Below are 17,129 nucleotides of genomic sequence, written 5' to 3'. Positions count from 1 at the left end.
AGGGTTGTGGACCCTACCGTCGACCTTTGACCAACGATTGACTTTTGGTCAATAGGTTACCAATCATTCTAGAACGTCCTTGGGAATGTGTTTTATGTAAGTTACTTGTTCTATCGATAAGTATTCTAAGACGTGATTTGATAATTGTTCTAGATGATTGTTCGTGACGCCTTGATATTCGTGCTACAGAGTTGTAGCGCGGACTCCAGGTGAGTGGGCATTTGTTTTCTATATATATATATATATATATATACAGTTCCAGAAACATTTTTATATGGAACTATGCTTTATTTTCCATGTCATAAATAAGTTACATTTAAATATTGCATTGTTACACTTGTGAATAGTATTATGTGATTGAATAGGTAGTATTGCGTTATTATAAATCATAATTTATATTGTTTGATGATGCGAAGGGTCAGGTAAGTTTCAGGTGAGTATATTGTGTTGGTATTGGTTGCATTGCACATTGTTATGCATAGATGCATTTAGAGCTCATCATTGCTGCATCCCAGTGTTGGTGGTCTCGCCCGAGGTCAAGGCATAGTCCTTCACGTGATTGTTCACCTACCGCACCACATGCTCGCTTTGGATCCAAGTTTGGTGCCAGCCCTGTCGTACAGACCATAATAGGTGGTTCCGACTCGTAGGTGACCCATGATTATTTGCACAGCCTTCACGTGATCGTAGCATTTGAGCATATTTACACTCAGCCTCGTGTGCTAGCATATATTGATGAGCTATAGGTCCAGTTGTACAGGTCACATTAGATGACTTCGACTGGCATATTACTTTATATTGATTTCACCTGGCTTACACCTTTTAATGCGGAAATGTTATGACATGGCATACTTGGTTTTTACTGTCTTTGTGCATTGTTTTACGTATATATGTAGTATTATTTTCTGGAAATTATATGGGTTTTACAGCGAGGGGTTATAACGTTTTCAAAAGGTTTTTATTAAAACTTTTTTTTTCATGCCCACTCATCCTTGTTTTTTGCCCCTCCAGGTTTTAGTTGCTGAAAGTTTGTATTGACGAGGATTCTTGGCGAATCTCAGTATAGGTGGCTACCTCTGAGGGTATGATCCTTACTCACACTACTATTCTTTACTTATGCTCTAACGTTGCGTGTGAAATGAGTTCATTCCTGCTCATAGTGTACTCTTGTCTTTATGCACTTTTAGGTTTAAATTTATTCACATTTTCCACATCACTATACTTTATGGTTTCGTCACCTTCTAGATGTCGGCCAGCACAGCTCGATTCAGAGTCCTAGTGGACATTCCGAGTCGGGATGTGTCATAACTAGTCATTTCATAATAGGATAAATAAGTCATTTAATAATAAATTTTTATGTGGGGTGTATTAAAAAATATGTGGAGTGTTAATAGAAAACCGAAGTTGATATTTTAAATTATTTGTTTAATACATTCGATATTACCTATATTAAATGGTGGATGAGTGAGTTAGGAGTAGCCATAATCATTTAGTTTGAATTCGCATTTGAGGAAAATCGAACATAAAATCCGTTACATACAAATAAAAAACAATATCAATAGATGGTAGTATTAATGACATATTTTAATATGGGTGTGCTTCTAATTATGCGTCTAGATTCGAATCTTTCTTACCATATTATAAATTTAACAATAAAAAAGTTTCTCGTTAAAATTCAAACTCAGATGCAACTGACGAAGACGTTGGATAAATTGTTGGTTTTAGTGGGACAGGTGGCATGAGTTATTGGGTTGTGTCGTCTTGTCGACAGAATTTCTCCAAACGTCTCCCTCATTTGCAGTTTGAAGCCTCTGTAGCTCCATCAATTGGCGGAAGAGCAGTTTGAGCTTTGAGCTTGAGCTTCTGAACGAAAAATGGCGGGCGGTTTAAGAGTCCTAAGCAGGTCATTGAAACATTACAAACCCACAACCTCTATATTACCAGATAATTCACTCTCTCTTCAATCCAATCAATGGATTCACCAAACTCGCCGGACTCTGATTTTAGAGTCAACTCCGTCTCGCTCCGTCACTCTCCACCGACTCTCCGACTCCGATTCCGGTAGTTTCCAGTTTCAAAATTCGTATGAACGAGTGGGTTATCTCTGTTTATGCCAATTTTCTATGACCCAGAAAGCGTTAACCGAATTGGGTTTTGGTTATTTGGTAACAGGGATTGTTGAGGTTAGGTTGGAGAGGCCGGAGGTGAGGAATGCAATTGGGAGAGATATGCTGAGAGGTTTACAGAGTGCCTTTGAAACTGTTAGTGAGATTCCTCTGCTAATGTTTTGCAGATCCGCAGCAAAGTTTCCAAGGTGTTCTGTGCTGGGGCAGATTTAAAGGTCGGAATTTTGATTATGTTCTTCGTCAAATCGATGTTTTTCTTTTTTTTCAAGGAACTTGTACTGGATATCCAAAGAATTCTTCAAATTTATGTTCACTTTGATTTGCTTGAATGAATTATTTGTTTTGAAGAGGTGATATGTACAGGAGAAGATAGTGCTCACACAAGTTGTCCTTGCCTCTTAATTTGATTGGCAGGAACGGAAAAGGATGAGTGTGTCTGAAGTTCGAGATTTTGTCAACACACTGCGCGCCACATTCTCGTTTTTACAGGTTAATCTTTGTTGTTAACCTTTGTGTTTTTCTATAGTTGTTTTGTTATTAAAAAGGCCTTGAGGTTGATAGGAATTGAGTCGTTGTTTTGACACTCAGTGAGTTTTAGAGGTTAATCTTCGTTGCCACAACCACAAGTGTTTCAGATTCTGTACAACACTTTTAAAATGTTTTTTTGTTGTATGGTACATTCTACTTAGTATAACAGTGGGTATGAATGTATATGCCAGTGTTCTATAACGGTGGATATTGGATGCATATACATGAGTGTTGTTTAGTGGTGGACATAATATCAATATGTGAACGAGCAGACACTCATACATAGACGTGAGAGTCCAGGATACGTTCAGAATTATATTTGCTAATTTGATTTCATAATGGTGTTTTCAATTAGTGTGGTATGATCATTTAATGCTTAGTTTCGTTATTCACTGTTTATACGTTAGTTCTCCATAAATTGTTTTCTTCTTCATGACACTTCAGTTCATAATATTCAGCTACTTTCTATTCTGACTATTGCTGTCATTGAAGGAGCAGCATTGGGTGGTGGACTTGAAATGGCTTTATCATGCGATCTTCGGATATATGGTAATTCCATTTCTTTAATGATATATACTGAACCAAGTTATGTTCATTAAACTATCAATCCATTCAACCGTTTATAATGCTTACTGAACCGTACCCCGTATCTGGCAACTATGATGCTTAGTCTCTGATTGTTTTCCACCATTAATGGCTTAGGAGAAGATGCAGTGATGGGCTTGCCAGAAACAGGACTCGCTATAATTCCTGGGTAGGTGCTAAATTTCAGAATCAGTTCCCATTATAACCTATGACCTCTCCCCAAGAATTGCTGATCACCTGCATCTTGTTTGACGTACACAACATTCTTTTCTGTTTCAATTTTTCTAAGCGGGTCTCATAGCAGACAATTTCCGATCACAAAGAGATGGGAAGGATTTTAATTCCCATTCCAACTGATATTTAGTTTATGGAATTGTGTCATCCATATTGTCTACATTTTCTGGAAGAACTTTCCGCATGATTACTTCTTATTTTACTCTCTTAGTTTATTTATTTTTCTTTCTCTCCATTTTTCTGAAATTATTCGTCCAGTTCAGATCAACTCTCTTGATTATGTCCATTTACAGAGCAGGTGGAACACAGCGACTTCCTAGATTGATAGGAAAATCAATATCAAAGGAACTCGTATTCACTTGTAGGAAGATTGGTTGCAGGGAAGCAATGTCGATAGGTATGTGATGTATGTCTACTCAGTAGCTGCTTTCCTTTTGTCTTATTTTCTTTTGATGCAAGATTGTACGTCACTACAGGTTTGGTAAATTACTGTGTTCCTGCTGGTGAAGCTCATCTAAAGGCACTTGAAGTTGCTCGCAATACAAATGAGAAGGTACGGCATTATTTTATCCAGTATTGTGTTCATTTTATACTATTTGATGGGGACTGTTATAGGTTTGAGTAATCTATGAAACTGAACTTTCGCCTTCCAATGATAACTACATTCTAACGTCTCTATCAAAGTGGATGTCTATAGCTGAAACTTCTCTATTGCATAAAATCTGCTCTAATGAACAAATATTTAATACATGCACTGAAAAGGGGAAAAAGACTGTAGAAACTAAGCATCACTTGAAATCATCTTACTGGGCAAAGAAAAAAAAAGTGCAAGTAATTGTTGCAATCAATTTTATGAAATATAGTGTTAGCAGGGTCCAATTGCAATAAGGATGGCAAAAAAAGCTATTGACGAGGGGCTGGAGGTAGATAAAACCTCAGCTTTGGCTCTAGAAGAACAATGCTATGAACAAACGTTGAACACAAATGATCACTTGGAAGCCTTAGCAGCATTTTCTGAGAAGCGAAAGCCAAAGTATACTGGAGCATAAGATGATAAACTTGCTATAATAGATAGAAAGAATACTTTCTATATTTCATTTCTTAATCAGGAAGTAATTACAACTGAATTTGTATACACTTTGCTAAATAAGCTTAGTGACTAATAACACTAGATTAATGACTAATACAATGATTAGTTACAAAACAGAAAATATCTAAGTATGAGGTGTCCCTTTACCCTCCCTCAAGCTAAACGGAGGAGATCCGAGAGATAGCTTGGACTGCAACAACTTGAATCTGGCCTTGGAAAGTGCCTTAGTGTGAATATCAGCAATTTGGTGTTGAGTACCAACATACTGGATTCGAATCAGATTGGCTAAAACAAGTTCCCTGATATAATGACAATCAATTTCCACATGTTTCGTACGAGCATGAAACATAGGATTAGATGCCAAAGAGATTGCTGAGACGTTGTCACACCAAAGTTGAGGAGCTTGGCGAAGGGGAAAGGTGATATCATTTAGAATTTTGCAGATCCATGTCAATTCTACAGCAATATGGGCAAGAGAACGATATTCAACCTCTGTGGAGGATCGAGCAACAGTGTGCTGCTTCTTTGCACTCCAGCTAATTAAGTTAGTACCCAAATACACACAATAACCACTTGTAGATCACCGATAAAAAACGTAGCCTGCCCAGTCAGCATCTGAAAAGGCTGAGAGATGTAAAGAGCCTTTCTTGAACCACAAACCTTGAGTAACAGAACCTTTAAGAAATCTCAAGATTCTTTTGACTGCTTGAAAATGAGGTTCTCGTGGACAATGAAGGAATTGGCACACTTGGTTCACAGCAAAGGAAATATATGGTCTTGTCCAAGTGAGGTACTGAAGAGCACCTACAATGGATCTATATTCCTTAGGATTAAAAAATAAGGGTCCAGTATGATCCAACTTGATTGATCCAAGAGGTGTTGAACATGGTTTGCTGCCATCCATCTTTGTTTTAACAAGGATATCAAGTGCATATTTGCCCTGAGACAAAAATAAGCCTTCTGAAGTTCTGTGAACCTCTAACCCAAGGAAATAGTGAAGAGTCCCAAGTCTTTGATCGGAAAAAGAGTACTTAGTTGATGGATAAAAGCTTGATAGTGAGATGCATTTGGACCAGCCACTAGGATGTCATCAACATACACTAGGATTATAACTAGAGAGGGTTGGTGTTGAACAAATAAGGAACAATCTGATTTTGAGTTTGCAAAACCAAGAGAGACTAAAGTATGAAAAAGTTTATCATACCAAGCTCTAGGGGCTTGTTTCAAGCCATAGAGGGATTTTTTAAGCTTGCAAACAAAGGAGGATCTTGTGGAATCAACAAAACCAGGTGGCTGCTGCATGAAGACTTCTTCCTTGAGATTGCCATGAAGGAAGGCATTGCTTATGTCGAATTGGTTTAGAAACCAGTTGTGTTGGACTGCAAGTGTTAACAAGATTCGAATGGTGACTGGTTTTGCAACGGGGCTAAATGTTTCTTGGAAGTCAACTCCTTCTTGTTGGTGGAAGCCCTTAGCCACAAGGCGAGCTTTGTACCTATCAATAGTACCATTGGGTTTTCTCTTGATTCTGAAAACCCATTTTTCACCCTACAACATTGTGTACCATTACGCTGCAAAGCTTGAAACTCTTCAGACATTGCTTGTTTCCAATGGGTATGTTTGGAAGCTTGTAGATAAGTGGTAGGGACAAAGTTGGTAGGATCAATTGGATGCTTAATGGCAGCCAATACTTTAGGTTTAAAGATGCCAGCCTTTGACCTTGTGATCATTGGATGTGTATTTGCAGAAACAAGAGGTTGTGATGTAGTAGACTCTGAGGAAAAATTGTCTTGTGAGACAAATAGCACTTGGGATGAGAAAAGTGTTGGAGAAGATGATGGCTGTGATTGTTGGTCTGAAGGAGACAAGGATGCATTATTGCCCAAAGATAAGGAAGTAGATTAAGAAGAACTTGTAAGAGAGACGGGAAATGGTAGTGTGAAAGTTGCTGCAGATCTTGTAGAAACAGATTCGAATAACGAAGATCCTTGAGACTGTGATAAACCTTGAAAAGGAAAGTGGTCTTCATTGAAAATGACATGCCTAGATATATACAACCTTTGTGTTTTAATATCTATGCACCTGTAGCCCTTGTGTTGCAGACTATAACCAAGAAAAATGCAGAGAGTACTCTTGCCATCAAGCTTCGAAAAGACATGGTTTAAGCCAGGGGTAACAACTGGAACCAAAAACTTTAAGTTTGGAATAATCTAGAGCTTTTTTGAAGAGTAACTCCTAAGGAGATTTATCCAACTTAGATAGAGGCAATCGATTAACTAGATACAAAGCTGTGGAAAAAGCTTCAACCCAGAATTTGTGAGGAACATGTGAAGCCACCAAGAGAGTTCTAGCAATTTCTGTGAGATGCCTGTGTTTGCGCTCAACACAACCATTTTGTTCTGGAGTGTGAGGGCAACTACATTGATGAGAAATGCCATGATTCATAAGAAAGGAATTGAAAGCAGAACTGATGAATTCTCCCCCGGAATCGGATCTGAAGATTTTGATTTTATTTTCAACCAAATTTTCAACATATGCTTTGAAATTGACAAATACAGAGAACACCTTAGATTCTGCCTTCAATGGAAATAACCATGTGTACTTAGTGAACTCATCAACAAAGAGTACATAGTATTTGTAGCCACTAATAGAGAGCACTGGAGCTGGCCCCCAAACATCACAATGAATCAATTCAAGACTGGCAGAGACAATACTACTACTAGAAGAAAAAGGTAACTTGTGATTTTTAGCTATGGCACACTGGCTGCAAAAGAAATTTACATACTTGTCACCACTGTGACCAAGTGAAGCTTTAAGTAAAATTTTCCTAAACATTGCTATAGAAGGATGCCCAAGCCTCCTATGCCATGTTTGAAGTGTAGCTTTAGTACTGAAAAGAGCTGAGTGTGCAGAAGTGGATGGAATGCCTTGGAGAGGGTAGAAACCTTCTCTAATTGGTCCTTGAAAAAGCATCCTCCCCGTAGAGCGATCCTTGATTGTTGAACCATCAGAATCAAGAGTTGAAGCACACTTATTATCTTTTAAAAACTGATAGATAGAGAGAAGATTGAACTTCATCATAGGAACATGTAGAACATTATTCAATCGAAATGTAGCTGATGGTGTTTTAAGCACATAATTGCCAGAGTGATGAATCGACATACCTTGCCCATCACCTATGTACACCTTCTCTTCGCCAGAGTATGGAATAGGGGAATGAATAGCAGAGATATCATTAGTGATATAGGATGTGGCGCCAAAGTCAATAAGCCAAGTAGGAGAGGTAGCTTTGGAATTGGTATGCACACACATAACAGCTAATTTGGCATGAGGTATTTTACCAGCAAAAGCATGATTCATCCTTTCATAACAATCAATGGCTTCATGCTCAAAGGAATGACAGATTTGGCAAGGATGTTTACCACCAGAATAGATGTTATTGCGAGGAAATCCACCAGATTGAGAATGATTACCAGAGTGAGTGCGAAAATGGCTAGAACCATTGCCAGAATTATGAAAATTACCACGAAAATGGTTGAAGTTCTTAGAAGAGTTACCACGATAGTTGTGTTAAGACGATCCTTTGCCACGATTGTTCTGAAATATGGGAGGTGCGTTGAACTGCACAACATAAGCTTGTGGAAATGGAGAGTACTGTGGTGTAGGAAGGAGAGGGCCCTAAGATTGAGCGACAAAGGCCTAAAAAGGCTCTTGAGTAGAAGAAACAGTGCCCTTCTTTTTGCAATTCATGAATAATTCCTTGTTGATTAACAAACCATGAAGTTCATCCAAAGTAGTTGATGAAATTTGTAGCATAATAGATTCAATGAAGGATTCATATTCATCAGATAAGCCATTGAGAGTGACGGTTATTAGGTCATACTTAGAGACTGGTGATCCAGCCGCTATTAAAGCATCAGAAATACCTTTGATGCTTTGTAGATACTCAGAAATCGAGAGATTACCTTTGGTGACAGAGTGTAAACGAGATATGAGCTGATGAATATGAGTCGCAGAAACACCTTCGAATCGATTCTCAAGATTAAGCCAGAGATCACGAGATGAAGTCACACCAACAGTAAATGGAATAATTTCTTCAGAGAGGGTGGAGTTAAGCCAAATCAAGATATTTTGATCCTTCTCATACCAAGCTTCATAGGCAGGATTAGGAGCTGCAGTAGGGCGACCAATCGGATCAAGAAGATAAGGCAGTAGACAAGGCTCAGAGCCATCAACGATGCCGGTGAGCTTGTAGCGCTTGAAAATCGGAGCAAATAGAGATTTCCAGACTAGGTAATTGTCACGTTTTAGCTTCGTAGGCACCATACAACTGATGTTCTGGATCGTGATAGAAGAGATTGACGAATTTGAGAAATTAGGGTTCATTGAAGAGAAATTGGGGGCGACAAACTCAGTCGGTGCAGGATGTGGAGGAACAATTTCAGGATTCGGCGAAGAAGTGGACGATGCCATTGCTAAGAAGAAGAAGAAATTGAAGAATCGAGAGAGATCTTGAAGATCGAGAAGACGATCGGAAAGATTGAATCGCACAAAAAGGTGGTGAAAAGATCGAAAGGCGGTTAAGTAGAGAGGCGAGTGATACCAAGATAGAAAGAATACTTTATGTATTTCATTTCTTAATCAGGAAGTAATTACAACTGAGTTTATATACACTTTGCTAAATAAGCTTAGTGACTAATAACACTAGATTAATGACTACTACAATGATTAGTTACAAAACAGAAAATATCCAAGTATGAGGTGTCCCTTTAATAATGTGTCTGGAATAAGTTTCTTGGTTGGACCGAAATAAAATTGTCAGCAATGACAAAAATGACAGGTCAGTGGAAGTCTTAATTTTATTTGATCATACTTTACCATTTAATGAATAACTGATTAAATGTTATGTTTGGGTGTCTCTGGATTGAATGTGTTCTTAGTAAATATAATAAATGTACTCAATATCGTTCTTTTTTACACTTGACAACAAAATGGTCTTCGTTAAACAGAGGCTAGTTTCTTAGGAAAGTGTCTTTACTAAGAAAAGCTTGTGCTTGAACTCGCTCCTTTTAGTTTAAGTGTATACGGGATCTCATGCTTGAAATTAATGGCAGTGATGAAATGAACTATCATTAAAGGCTCAGAAATATGATTTTAGGGTATTTACAACGTGTCATTGTGTATGGTATATTTTTAGATTTTTGTTGAAAAATAATTAAGGTATAGTGACGCTAGTAATTTCTATTAAAATTCACATCATCAGTATGTCGACATTTAGAAAGAGAGGGAAAAAAAATTTATAATGCCAAAAAAGAAAAAGAAATTTAGAAGCAATGTATTACATCTATGCCAAAATAAAATTTAAACATATCAAACAGATTTGTATGGTAAAAATAGCAAAATATAATGCATCATTGTTGGAGTTTGACGACAGTTATCCATGTCAGCTATGTCGTATTCACTTCAGCACTACCCTTGAGTGCTTGTGCTTGCCTTCATTGGCAACAAACCTTTCGTAGTTGAAAAATATTGGTATGTCACTAAAATAGGATAAATTTATGTTAGTGTTGCCACAACCTCAACTCTTACTTTGTATAAAACATTGCATTCTAGTGGACCAATGTCATTCCTAGTAGGATTGGTAGACGTAGGAATTAGAGTTCCCAGCGTATGGCACTAATACCATTCCCCACAAAACATTGCTAATGTTGACAAACCAATGCCTACATTGCATCTAGTCCAAGAGCTTCTTTAGAATGTATTTTGAGCCAACAAAAATTCTATTTCCTAATCAACCCTCTTACCGAACTAAATACAACACTTAGCAAATAAAAGTTTTAACCATAAAGGAAATTGAATAAAATATGAGTAGATACACTGAATTTGTTAGTTTATGCCTAATTGGTGGATTTTTCAATTTAAACTCCATCCCAAACCCAATCCACCAGGCGCCATCATGCCCTCTCCCCCACTTGGGGATCTTCCCACCCAGCCCCATCGATTCTTCTAACCCTCCTCCGCCCTTTCCTACCCCCCTCGCACAAACACCCCAGGATTTGTCGTCACCAACAACGACCAAATAAAGAGGGAGAGTTTTTTGTATAACATTATCTTCCAAGTTGTAACGTAAAGGAAACGACATGTGAGATAAAAGGGTGGTTAGGAGTCATAGGAAGTTAGGAACTACTTCTACTAGGAATCTAGTTGGAGGAGGGAGGGAGGGGTTACTGGTGGCCGGTTTGTCGTGGAGAGTTGGGGTTTCTGATGGGTGTGGTGAACAACTTGAATACTTTCTTTTAGTCTCCAGTCATGCAATCAACCTCTAATTCCATGTTGATATTTCGTCCTTTACGCTTTGTGTTCCTACCAAGGAGAGAATTTTTCATGTTACTTCTGTGATAGTCTACCATGTAAAATTCTCTCCCCGAGACCATCCCCTTCGTATTCACAACTATAAAACAGTACGTTGTCTTTTCGTTCAGGTTGTTCATTTTGATAAAGATACCCCTACATTAGTTGTTTCCTTGTATGATCTTCTGCAATTTATAGCTAAATGGTATTATTTTTAAGTTTATATGGAAACATCCGCCGATTAGGAATAGGGTAACAAATTAGGTGTATCTATTCCTACGAAAAAAGTACACCAAATTCCTAGGAAAAAAATAATTTGTTGAGTATTTTATTTAATTTGTTATGATCTAAATTAGGAAATACAAGTTGCGTTGGCCGAAAATACATTCTATAAAAGCTCTTGGACCAGATTGAATGTAGGTAGGCATTGTATTGTTGGGAACGTGTTAGTGTCATATGCTGGTAACTCTAATTCCTACGACAATTGGTAGAGTATTTGTCCACTAGAACGCAACATTTGTACAAAATAATAGCGAAAGTTGTGGCTACGCTACAAAAATTAGGGTCTTATTAGAGTGGCATAGCAACTGTTTTTAGCTACAAAAGGTATGGCCCAGTAATTGCTTGAGTCCTATGAGTTTCGCCTTTGTATTGTTTGTACCTGTGGTATTAGCAAGGTTTTTTCCTCAGGAAGTACACGGTCTAAACCCCAAGAATCCAAAATTATACATGTATTGTGGTAAATGTGATATGTTTGGGATATTAGTTAAATTATATTTGTGATTCAAATAGATGTTATGTTACTAGTGAACATACCCTAAATTCATATTTGCAAACGTTTAGTGATAGATTATTGCATCATCACAAGTTCATACAGATATTAAATGAATGAAATATCATACTCTTCTTAAAAAATAAAAAATAACAAGGTGAACTAAGAAATGAATAAATCATGAATCTTCTTAGATCTATGAAATATCGAAATGTAGAAAGTAAGAACGAATTACCTAAAATAGCTTCGGAGAAGAACGTTACTTCCCTCTAATGCTTTTTCTTACCATTGTCTCAAATGCCAAGCAACGATAATTATAACAAAACATTAAAATCCTGTAAATTGATGTCAAACTTTGATATCTAAAAATGTGATTGAAGATTTCTAAAGAAAAATGCTAAGTTGTGCTTCAATGGTGGTAGACAAAAATGATATTTAGTAAGTAGAAACAGTTGGAGACTTGTTTTAGGGAATAGTGAAACATTGGGCACAACATTGCATGCAACTAGATTTTGCCAAGTGTCTCATATTTTAAAAACTTAGAAAAATGCAAAGTATGAGGACTAAAAATTCAAAATCATTTTAACACTAAAGGGAAATTCGAAAAAAGTTTAAGAACCATTGATGCAATTAATTAAAGAAAACATGAAACACATACCGCCAGCTTTTCGTCACATAATAGAGCCTTTCTTGTGTTTTCATTTTTTTTTTTTTTAACAAAATGTTTGCTTCCTATATTGCTTAGGTGGATGACAAATGGATATCATGTAGATGGGGAACTAATATAAAAAGCAAATTATTTAAAAAATTGAACGACTTGAGAACTGAAATTTTAAATTTAATATTGGATGTGGACCTAAACATTGTTCTTTAAGAAAGTATTTGGTTACCAAGACAAATTTTAAGTTCTCAAGTCGTTTAAATTTTTTTTTTCTATTAGTTCTCTATCTGCATGGCATGCATTTGTCATCCACCTTAAGCATATATGAAGCAAACATAATGTCAAAATGAAAACACAAGGAAGATTCTGTTATGTGAAGAAAATCTCCCGATAGCAGAATGTGTTTCATGCTTTATTATTATTATTTTTTTCAAAATTAATTGCATCAATGGTTCCTAAACTTTTCCCAAATTTCACTTTAGTCCCTAAATTTGTTTTGAATTTTTTAGTCCTCATTCTTTTGCATCTTTTTAAATCTTTAAAATGAGAGACACTTAGCAGGGTCTAGTTGCATGTAATTTCATATTTCTGCTCAGTGTTTCGCCATTCCATAAAACAAGTCTTGAACCGTTTCTACTTATCATATATGATTTTTATCTACCACCATTGAAGCGCATTTTCAGATCTCAAGGTTTTTAGTCCTCATTGAACCGTTTCGCCATTCCATAAAACAAGTCTTCTTTTGAAATCCTTCGTCGCATTTTCAGATCTCAAGGTTTGAAAGCGAGATTTCTTGGAGTTTTTTATTGTATTGTTTTAATCATGGTTGTCTAGCATTTGAGACGCCAGTAAGAAAGAGTATTAGAGGGTCTTGAGTGACGTTCTTCCCCGAAACTATTTTAGGTAATTATTTCTTACTTTCTGTAATTGATATTTTGTAGATCTAAGAAGGTTGATTCATTTCATAGTTTTCCTTGTTCATTTTTTTTTTAAAGAATAGTACGATATTTCGTTCACTAAAAAAAGGGCATTACGTATCATGAAGAACTCGGCCACAAAGGGTCCTTGCAAACTAAATCCAAAAATATTATAATAAAGCATCGCCAAGCAATGACTAGACTTTAAAAACCCGATCTCATCAGGGACTGTAAGATTACAGAAATCAATAACCGTTAAACCTCGTGTTAAACGAAGATCATGTGAGTCTTATTTTATGCGGAAGCAGATTATAATAAAATACCAAATATAACGTTGTAAGTGAAAGCAAAAACAATTTCAAATGGAACTTAAGAAATTTACATGGTTCGGCGAAAAACCTACATCCACAGGCAAAGCACAACAAGGAATTTCAGTAAACAAAAGGAGATTACAAAAGAGTGTTTAAACTCTCACAATCCAAAACCTATAAATTACAATCCCTAACAAAGCCAAACGAGTAGACAACTTGAAACAAACGGAGAAGGTTCTCTCAAATTGCTCTCTACATCACAAATTGACTCTTAACAAATTGCCACACAAATGATTCGTACTAAATAAACTATGTTTAAGGTCCTATTTATAGAGCATAGGACTTAGGTTTATATAGGAATCTTAATAGGAAGTAAAATATAAATCCTAATAGGCAAGGAAATCAAATCATTATCTTTTAATGATAAAGAAACCAACAAAGAAGTAAAAAACCCAACCAAATAGGACACAATTAGCCTAAATAGGAGGTAATGCAAACCAAATTTTTGCATCATTCGAATTTTGAGATGCAAATCACAATAGGTAGAACAAAAATCTCAATCATAATGGGATAGGGAGTACGATGTCTATTAGTCTAATTGCATCACCTAATCACCAACATGATCACAGAACACCAAGTGAAGTAAATCCAACAAACTAAACTTGCTCCACCCTTCACACATAGATCCAAACGAGATGTAGCACACCAAAACAAAAATTAAAATGAAACAACTCTCCTATAGAGAGAAATCAAACTAGCAAACTCTCCTAAAGGGAGAAAACCAACTCTAGGACAATTCCTAAAAATTATCAAATCAAACAGAAATAAAAAGATAATAAAACCATGATGCAGCTCCACATCCTCTGGGCATTTGAGATCCATATATATCACCGCACTGGCTAAACCCATAGTGTCATACTGGCTAAACTTGATCCCGATGCAATTTTACATCTTTCATGGCTTCCAACTTCAACCGCATATTGAAGGTGAACTAGATCCAAAACCTTGGGTAAACTGTGTACGTGAGCCAAAAGTGGACCAAAAGATGACGACTATCACAACAACTATAACGTTTCATGACGACAGTTCCACACCAAAACAAAGTACATGGAAAGGGAGAGAAGGAAAACACAAAGAATGAGTGTCAAGAAGATTGCCTCCGGCACCAAAGACAAAGGCAAATAGTTTTTCTTTGATTTTTGCTCTAGACGTTTAGGGTAGTCCTGTTAATTTTTTTCTCATTTTTCTTTTTCTTGTTATTTTTTAATTTAGATTTTCCTGATTAAAGCAAAAAATTACATAAATATGTTGCAATCCTATTAGAGATGTAGTCCTATTAGGGTAAAGATTCTACCTATCCTACTACTATAAATAAAAGCATAAGAGGGTGATACAACACAGACCTCAGAATTACATATCTCTCTTCTCTCTCTGTTGTCGCCAACCCCTCTTCCTCTGTCCTTAATTTATACAGTTCAGTCAAATAGGTCTACAACAAAATAAAAATTTTAAATTTATTTTTAACATGATTTAAGATCAGTTTCGGTGGTAAAATCTTTAAGAAATTTTCCTTGATATATATTGATCTGGTTTTTCTACCAATCATTAACACTAAATTACTTTTAAACAATGTTTAATTAATTTTATAGTTTTTTTTATAATTCCATAGTTTTGGTATATCTTTATCTTGATAGTTGTTTTCCAACTAAACAATCAAAATCATTTATTGGGATGAAAAAGAGAACTCATTTTGGATATGTAGTTCTTAGTTAATTAAAAAAGGATGAGGAACTCATTTTGGATGAGTTACTTTCGTCTTGGAAGATGACGATTGAAGTATGGAGGCCAATGGTAGAGAGGAGTGGGTTAAAGGCTCATAATTAAGGTAGTCATAGTGGAAACTCAACTAAGTTGACTGAAGATTCTAAAATCTAGGTTCAAAAGGAATAACTAAATTATGACAACTTGGAGTAGCACTATGGAGAATATATTCTCCTTCTACCTATATCCCATGATGATAATAGTGTTGTCTGCCATTGAGATTAGTGTTGTCTGCCATTGAGAATGTATTCTCCTTCTACCTATATCCCATGATTATACTCTATTTTTCCAGCACAAACGAACTCATCCAAGGCAAGTTTTAGCAAGCTTATCATCTTAATCTCCTGTAAAACAAATGTGGCATTTGCCCTCTTTTCATGTAATAGAAAAGTTTCAGATATAAGCGCCCACTTTTATAGAGATCTTAGAAACTTAGAATGTGCAAATGAGGCTCTACTACAGCGGCAGAAAGCATTAATGTCATGTACCATAGTGCGGGTTTGATTCTCACCGATTCTCGTCTCCTAATGTTTAACAATTTAATCCACTAATGCTATCGGTTGTAAAAATAAAAAAACTTAGAATGCAGTTATCATTGGAAGGAGAAAATTGCTTCTTAGATTGCTGAGATTGCTCAACGCCAATTAATTAACCTTCCTCTTCACACCCAAATTCGAATTTCTCTCTTTGTAGTTTAGATGAGTGTTGAGAGTAGAAATCTCAAAATGAGAAAAGATGAGACATTGCATGTGCTTTAAGGTAGTTAGGCTACTTTTCATATGGTCAATTGATTTGACGATGAAACCTCAACTTCTTCAATGAGATTAGTGCATATTCTTCAATAGTTTGTCAAAGAATAAAATGAGCATAATAACTTAATAAGGGCAGCTCTAGTGGATCAAATCCAATTGTCCTAGTAGATTTCCACATATTTCTTCTAACAGTGGCAAGAAGCGAGTGAACTGCAGGTTATCATATTTAGAATGTCTCTCTTGTCCTTCTGTTTCGAGCCAAAATTTCAGTGGCGGATGAACCGATTGGAGGGAGATACTGCAACTGTAAGAACCATCTTTGTGTTGTGTATGATACTTAGACCCAAACATGCTGAGCTGAAGTTGTTGAACTCATGTATGATATCATGCGCTCTCGTAGTTGTTGGAACATATGAAATGGGATTAACTTCACAATGCTTATGAAGAAGCACTTACCAAATGTTTCGCGACTAATACAAAATGTGATTCTCTAACTTGATGGCATTTTCGGAAATCTAATAGCATGGCTGTTACAAAATTCAAAATATTTATGTCGAAAATTTGATAAAATAAAAGAAAACCTAATGAAAAAGGTTTCAAAACTTTGAATTTTAACCGAAGATCGTCTAATAACCAAGAGTCTCGATGATGATTTTTGGTCGTGTGCACTGTTTTAACCGCCCTCGAGAGCACACGAGCATGCTCGACCCTTTACAAATCTAAAAGCCAAAAGAAAAATTATAATCTTGTTTATTCAAGCAAATAGTGGGAGAGAAGAATCAAGTCTATAAACTAAGATGTAACGATAAATGGTCTTAATCACTTGAACTACAGGTTGGGTTAAAAATCTTTTTGTTTTTGTTGATGCAATGAGATATTTACACTAAGGGATGAAAGATTAAATTGGTTTTGAACTTGCCATTACAAAATTCAAACCTAAGACCTCTTACTTACAAGTGAAGAGGAATACCACTATACTGT

The 17,129-nt window shown here is 36.2% G+C and overlaps 1 pseudogene across 1 annotated transcript; it reads left to right on the top strand.

The window, feature by feature from the left end:
• Positions 1-1,768: 1,768 nt before the first annotated feature.
• LOC137709736 (putative enoyl-CoA hydratase 2, mitochondrial) lies at positions 1,769-14,992 on the top strand (annotated as a pseudogene). Its single transcript, XR_015963673.1, has 8 exons — positions 1,769-2,061; positions 2,173-2,341; positions 2,541-2,615; positions 3,113-3,203; positions 3,357-3,408; positions 3,767-3,870; positions 3,950-4,026; positions 4,346-14,992. The product of XR_015963673.1 is annotated as a putative enoyl-CoA hydratase 2, mitochondrial (transcript).
• The last annotated feature ends 2,137 nt before the right edge of the window (positions 14,993-17,129 follow it).

This window comes from Pyrus communis, chromosome 6 (genome assembly GCF_041283825.1).
Source record: "Pyrus communis isolate YQ-2024b chromosome 6, ASM4128382v1, whole genome shotgun sequence".
NCBI lineage: Eukaryota > Viridiplantae > Streptophyta > Magnoliopsida > Rosales > Rosaceae > Pyrus > Pyrus communis.
This window is presented reverse-complemented; position numbering and strand designations above follow the sequence as displayed.